This window comes from Chrysochloris asiatica, unplaced genomic scaffold (genome assembly GCF_000296735.1).
Source record: "Chrysochloris asiatica unplaced genomic scaffold, ChrAsi1.0 scaffold00103, whole genome shotgun sequence".
In the NCBI taxonomy this organism is placed as follows: Eukaryota; Metazoa; Chordata; class Mammalia; order Afrosoricida; family Chrysochloridae; genus Chrysochloris; species Chrysochloris asiatica.
In genome coordinates, this window is record NW_006408621.1 from 9,904,723 (window position 1) to 9,912,112 (window position 7,390).

Consider the following 7,390-nt stretch of genomic DNA (forward strand, 5'->3'; position numbering starts at 1 on the left):
AGGAACCACAGGGTAACTATTGTTGCATGGAGGGGATTGTAATTAATGACATAAAATAATGTGTAAGATTTGTTGAATGTAAATGCTAATGCTCTTGTCTGTAACCCTTCATTTAGTTCACAGTAAAAGTTTAAAAGACAAAAAATCAAACCAAAACAACAACAAAAAACACAGGGTGGGCAGCAGGGCTGGTGGCAAAAGGGGTGGAATGGGAAGGGACACGGGTGATACTTTGAAAAACTTCTCTGGTTTAAAGTTTTCTTATAAGAATATACGCAAGCTCTGATCCATCCGCCCAAGATGCCGAAGGGAAAGAAGGCTGAGGGGAAGAAGGTGGCGCTGGCGCCGGTGCCTGAGGTTGTCAAGAAGCAGGAGGCCGAGAAGGTAGTGAATTCCCTGTTTGAGAAAAGACAGGAAGAACATTCAACCCAAAAGGGACCTCACCCGCTTTGTCAAATGGTCCCGCTACATCCGGCTGCAGTGGCTGAAAGTGCCTCCTGCCATAAACCAGTTCACCCAGGCCTTGGATCGCCAAGACAGTCACTCAGTTGCTGAAGCTGGCCCACAAGTTCCAGCCGGAGAAGAAGCAGGAGAAGAAGCAGAGGCTGCTGGCCCGAGCTGAAAATAAAGCTACTGGCAAAGCGGATGTCCCCACCAAGAGGCTCCCTGTTCTGCGCGCTGGGGTCAACGCTGTCACCACTCTGGTGGAGAACAGGAAGGCCCAGCTGGTGGTCATTGCACACGACGTGGACCCCATCAATCTGGTTGTCTTCCTGCCCGCCTTGTGTCATAAAATGGGGGTTGCCTACTGCATCATCAAGGGGAAGGTCCGTCTGGGACGCCTGGTCCACAGGAAGACCTGCACCACTGTGGTCTTCATGCAGGTGAACTCGGAAGACAAAGGAGCTCTGGCTAAGCTGGTGGAAGCCATCAGGACCAATTACAATGACAGATAAGACGAGATCCAAAGTCATTGGGGAGGCAACGTCCTGGGCCCCAAATCGGTGGCTCGCATTGCCAAGCTGGAAAAGACAAAGGCCAAAGAATTGGTTACCAAATTGGGCTAATGTACGCAGATGGTGGTTTCTATGTACATAAAAATAAATTCCTTCTTCAGCAAAAAAAAAGAGAAGAATATACCCATGTATTTTGGACTAAGAAAAATAAAATATTGTTATACAAGTGTTGAGTTGAAGCTTCTAGATGGCAGAACTGTCTTCTGCATCCCATGTTCTTAGAAGACGAGCAGTTATGTATGTGTGATCTGACCTGAAATCACTTCTGAGGCATTTTCTTTTTTGTAATTTTATTTGTCTAGCTGGGGTAATTTTATTTGCTGAGAATGAAATCATTTACAGTTTCAATTGTGATTTGACATTTTTGTAATTCCTTCTATTATGGTGTGGTTGCTAAGTGCTGTTGAATGGTTCCGACTCATAGTGACCCTGTATAGGGTTTCCGAGGAGCTGCTGGTGGGTTTGAACTGTTGATCTTGTAGTTGGCAGTCCAGTCTTATCTTGCCATGCCACACCAGTGTTGTTGCTGTTTTTTCTTTTTTTTAAAACTTTTTATTGAGAATTGAGTGAAGGTTTACAGAGCTGATCATCACATGTACATTCAACAAATCATATACTTTGTTTCATTTCAATGATTGCAGTCCCCTCCATGTGACATCAAGGAGCTCTGGTAGCGTAGTGGTTATGAATTGGGCCTGTGAACCGCAAGGTCAGCAGTACAAAACTACCCGCTCTTCTGTGGGAAAAAGATGAGGCTTTCTGCTCCCGTAAAGATTCACAGCCTCAGAAACCCTGTACAGGGTTGCTATGAGTCGGAACCTACTCCAAGGCACATAACCACCAACCACCACCATGTGACATCGGTTATCCCACTTCCTCCCTGTGATTCTTGTTTCCATTCTACCTACTCTCCCCACCCTTCTGAATTTTGTCCTTAGGTAAATGCTGTCCTTTTGGTCTCGAATGGTTGACCATTCGATGGCGTGCATATCTCGCTAGTGTTGCTGTCTCCTCTACATCCCTATCTACTGGACTCCTGGTATGGTGCTGTAGGATCAGCACTGAACTGCAAACCACAAGGTAAGCAGTTCAAGTCCACCAGTCAAGTTACTCCTCAGAAACCCTATACAGGGTCGCTATGAGTCAGAACTAACTAATGGCACTTAACAACAAAAACAACAAATAAAATCTTGAAAAGAGAACTTTTGTCCTTTTGTCACAGTTCTTTAGCTACAAAAAATAGGAACACCTCCACCTTCCTTTCAAGAGCACTCAAACAGGAAGCGAATTTAAAACATGATCATAAGCAGTGGTGTTGTTGTTAAGTGCCTTCAAGTATGTTCCAACCCATAGCAACCCTGTACAGGGTTTCCAAGGAGTGGCTGGTGAGTTTGAACTGCTGACCTTGTGGTTCAAAACAACCTTGCAGTCCAGTGCTTATCCTGCAGCACCACATCAGAAGTTCTTAAGATTTTATAACAGCAAGTAATTAGCAAAAAAATTGATGTTTATGAGTTTAGTTTTTTCATGTATTCCTTTTTCAAATGTCTTTAATGATATGACTAATGAGTGAATGCCTGACTGGATATGGGTGGGTCTTGTTTTTAAAATGCTTCATTATCTCATAGTAAATTCTCTTCATTAGTTGTTGTTGTTTTTACGTGCTGTCGAGTTGGTTCCGACCCATAGCAATCCTATATAGGGTTGCCAAGGAGCAGCTGGTGAGCTTGAACTGCCGACCTTGTGATTCAAACCGACTTTGCAGTCAGGACTGGGGAAAGATGAGAACGTGCATGAGCTTTATGCTTCCAGAATCTTCCCAGAAAGATTCCTCCACTAGATACCGCATCAGAGTCTAGATAACGCATCAGAGGCATACCGTCGTTTGGACGGCATTTGGGGCCGAGTGTTCACAGTTACTTCTCAAGGGTTAAAGAAAATTTGGAAGAGAATATTAGTGAGAATCTGTTGAGATTTTTGGAGGGGCAAATTGATATGTCTCATTTTTTGACGCAGTGAACATTGCTTCTTCTCTGTTCTATCCAGCTCAAAGCTCATAAATTCTAAGAGAGCCAACAATTCTTATAAAGTTGGAAGAAATGGGGTTGATATATTTTCCCTTCAAACAAGTAGTCTATATTTCTTTGTATTATAAATTAGGATTTGGAATTATATGCTAGCAACGATAATATTCAGAAAAGGCTATGCCAGGCAAATGAAGAAGATACATTTCCCTTCTTTTTTTTTGGCCCCCATTGGAGAAGGGGAGAGACTCGGAGCTGGGAGAGGATTTGACAGGTACAGTATAACTTATCAGGCTTTCAAGTAACTCGCTGAGGTTAGCCTCAGTTCAGATATGTCAGAGCTGTCAGAGGCCAGCCCTGAAATCTGTAAGACATTACACACTGAAAACCCAGCAAGGACGCTGAAGGTCTCCATGGGAATTCCAACACACAAAAGAGTCTGGAGTGTCTCCATGCTTGCGCCTGACCCTTGATAATATTTGGAGTTTGTGGGGTGTTTTTTTTTGCTCCAGGATTACTAAATTCACTGAGTTTTTGTGCTTTTGGCCCCTGAGATTGGTCCATCACACTTCTGGAATGATTCATCATTGTGTAGGGAGGGGTGTCCACACATGGGCAGGCAGTTTGATACAAGCGATTAGCAAGTAGAGCCAGCACAACCTTGTGTGTTAAAACAGGAATGAATGGGTGCATGAAAGAGATCAAAGTTTCGGGTGTTGGTATAGGCCTTAAAGAGATTCCTTGAAGCAAAAAGGCAACAAATTGAATTCAGTAAGTATGGCTTCTTTCTGATCCTACTCACCCCAATGCGAGTGAAAGAATTAAATATCCCTCCAAAGAGATAGAATAAAATACTTTGGGAATAAATAGGATTTAGAGTAGAAACTGCCAAATTTTCCAGTGGCCTTCAATGATCCACTTAACCTCTATGACTCTCAGTTTGCCCAGATGTAAAAGGGGGGTAACAATGATGGTTAATTCTGAAGGTTGCTGTGAGAATCTAGTGAAACTCCTGAGTGAGTGAGTAGAGGCGACAGGGTGATCTTCTGACCAATGACAAGATTTTACACTAAAATCTGCATAATAAATGAGGACTGTATTAGACTTCTGGTGTGGCTGTGTAGGATCAGCACTGGACTGTGAACCACAAGGTCAGTAGTTCAAACCCACCAGCTAGCTGTTCCTCAGAAATCCTATACAGGGTGGCTATGAGTCAGAACCAACTCAATGGCACTTAACAACAACAACATGTTGCTAATAGAGTCCAGCTGTGGCACTGTAGGAGTAGTACTGGACCATAAGGTCAGTTTGAACAGCAAGGTTGGCAGTTCAGACTCACCAGCTGCTCCTTGGAAACCTTGTGCAGGGTTGCTATGAGTTAGAACCAACTCCACGGCACTTAACAAGAACAATATATTGCTAACGGGGGTCCCAGTGTGGCATTGTAGGATAAGCACGGAACTGCTAATTGCAAGGTTAGTGGTTCAAACCCAGCAGTTGTTTCTTGGAAACCCTGTACAAAGTCACTATGAGTCAGACTGATTCAACAGCACTTAACAACAACAATATTGCTAATGAGTTGCCATGAGTACTTTAACCAAGATGAGAGGATGGGAAAAAATTCAGACTGCAACAGAAGATTGTAGAAGAAATGCAAATCCCTAACTAAAACAGTGCTTCCCAGGCGGCACATGTTGGATTCTTAATCTCCACCCCTTGCCTTGAATAGGGTTTTGCACATTGTAGGAGCCTGGAAAATAGTTGTCAGGCAAATCAAGAAATGCCCATCTGTTTAATCCAGCTTTCTGTGTGTGGGGGTGAGGGGAAGAGGGAGATTTCGGTTTCCCTGAAATAAAGCTCAATGAAGAATTTTTATCTCTAATAAAAGAAATAATCCTGTGGTGTGACATGATGGGTTTATATCCTGTCTGTATAATCTTGACTTTCTCACAGTTGTTTCATTTCTAACTAACACCCCAGTTTATATAGCTTCTCTGAGAGAGCCATGCATTGCACGAGGCCATGTTTTTACAGTATTTTTGGAATTTAGAATTTAATATTCTCGTTCTTTCTCTTTCACTGTTGCTCTTTTATTCTTGTTTATCCAAAAGTCAAATCTAAAATTCCAGAGTGCTACTTCCAGACTGCTCCCTGAGAGTTTGCTGCTGGTTTTGTAGGGAGCACAGCAGAGGTCAGGAGATAGGAAGGGCAAAGGGGAAGGAATCTGCCTGGATCCATTCTTGTTTTATTTTCCATGGAGTCTCACTGTAGTTTGTAAAAGGGATTTAATATAGTAAGTTACATAAAACTCCATGAAGTGAGACTGGGAGCCTGCCTACTTGTTTATGCCCAGGAAGCCTCATCATTGGCAATTGGAGACAAATATTTTCATTTATGTGGTTCATAGTCCAGTTCCTTTTCAGTTGTGCTTATGACCACAGAGGACATGAGAAGTAAACTACATAAAACATAAACAATCTATTTTACTTTCAAATTGGGTAATTCTTCTATTTGTCCCCCATCCAAAAATGGAGAAATGCTCATTTAAGTCCTTGGCTATTTTTGTGGTTAAGTGGTGGTAGTGTGCTCTCGAGTTGGGTCCAACTCATAGCCACCATGTATAACATCTCTAAGTCTATAATCTTTACAGGAGCAGAAAGTCTCATCTTTTTCCTGCAGAGTGGCTGATGGGCTCAAACTGCTGCCCTTGCAGTTAGCAGTCCCACATGTAAGCTGAAGCCACCGGAGCTTCTTTATTGAGTGGTAGAAGCTCTTTATGTACAATAAGTATTAAGCCCTTATCAGATATCAGGCTCCTAAATATTTTCTTGCATTTTGTAGGTTACTAGGTTGATTTGAACCATACGGTTGGTGGTTCAAATTCACCAGTTGCTCCTTGGAAATCTTATACAGTGTTGCTATGGGTCAAAACTGACTAATGGCACTTACCAACAATAACAAATATCATTTTCCTGATTAAAAAGAAGTCCACAAAGTTTTCAATTTTGACAAAGTCCAGTTAATCTGTTTTGTTTTTGTTGTGTGTGCTAAGAATCTGTTGTCAAAAAAAAAAAAAGCTCTGAAAGCTTTACCATTATGTTATCTTCTAAGAGTTTTAAGGTTTTACTTCTTTATATTTAGGTCATGGGTGTGGCGCTGTGGGATAAAGCACTGGACCACAAGGTTAGATTGAACCACAAGGTCGGTGGTTCAAACCCACCAGCAACTCCTTGGAAACCCTACACAGGGTCACTATGAAGCAAAACCAACTCGATAGCACTTAACAACAACAACATTTAAGTCACTTGCTAATTGTACGTTAATTTTTACATATTGTGAGTAGCCACTAACTTTTAAATACCTTTGTATATTCTTTGTATAAGGATCTCTGGTAGCATAGTGGTTAAGAATTGGGTTGAGAACCTTAAGGTCAGCAGTTGTAAACTACCAGCTGTTCCATGGGAGAAAGATGAGGCTTTCTACTCCTGTGAAGATTTACAGCAAACCCCACGGCACATAACCACCACCACCATTCTTTGTACTTTTTATAAAACATTGTAAATAATAATATTAACAGTAGCATTGTTGGAGTCCTGGTGTGGCGCTGCTGGTTAATGTGCTGGACTGCAAAGTTGGTTTGAACAGCAAGGTTGGAGGTTGAACAGCAAGGTTGGTTTGGACAGCAAAGTTGGAGCTATGGTGAGAACCGACTTGATGGCACTTAAGAACAACAATTGTGTTGTTGGGATGTAGACCTACGTAAAGTGATGGGAAGCTACTTTACAAATTAAAAATTCTATGTAAATGTTTCAGGGAAATGACTGGCATGTAGCACTTGTTCCTTTCATTTCCGGTTGTGAATGTTTTCCCTCTTCCAGTCACTGTAAAATTCTTGGGACGCAGAGGTTTGTATTGTTTATGCTTTCTGTGTCTTTCCAGTTCCTCACATCCAGAGGCCACTTAGTGAGCAGAATGCATAAAATGAGTGAGTGCTTTATGAACTGAGTTACATCTATGAGAATAAGAGGAAAAATCCTTAGGAAAGAAATGGTGAGGTCAGAAATAGCGAGGCTTTTGTTGATTACAATAACGCCTCCATAGATCTTCCACTGTGCTGAAGGTGAAGCTAGAATTCTAATCCCAATTGATGAACGATTAAATTACATGATCCTTGAGGGCAGGGGACTAGCGAGGTACCAGGAACATTGTAGGTGCTCAGTAATTATTTGCTAAAGGAAGAGATGGATTAAAATGATGATACTCCAGAACTGGGCATATTGAATTTTCATTGAGAAGAGACAAATCTGGAAAAATAATCTAGGGAATAGGAACGAATGTCATAGGATTCTT

The 7,390-nt window shown here is 41.9% G+C and overlaps 1 pseudogene; it reads left to right on the forward strand.

Annotated features, from left to right (window-relative positions):
• Positions 1-300: 300 nt before the first annotated feature.
• On the forward strand, positions 301-1,067 carry LOC102818656 (annotated as a pseudogene).
• The last annotated feature ends 6,323 nt before the right edge of the window (positions 1,068-7,390 follow it).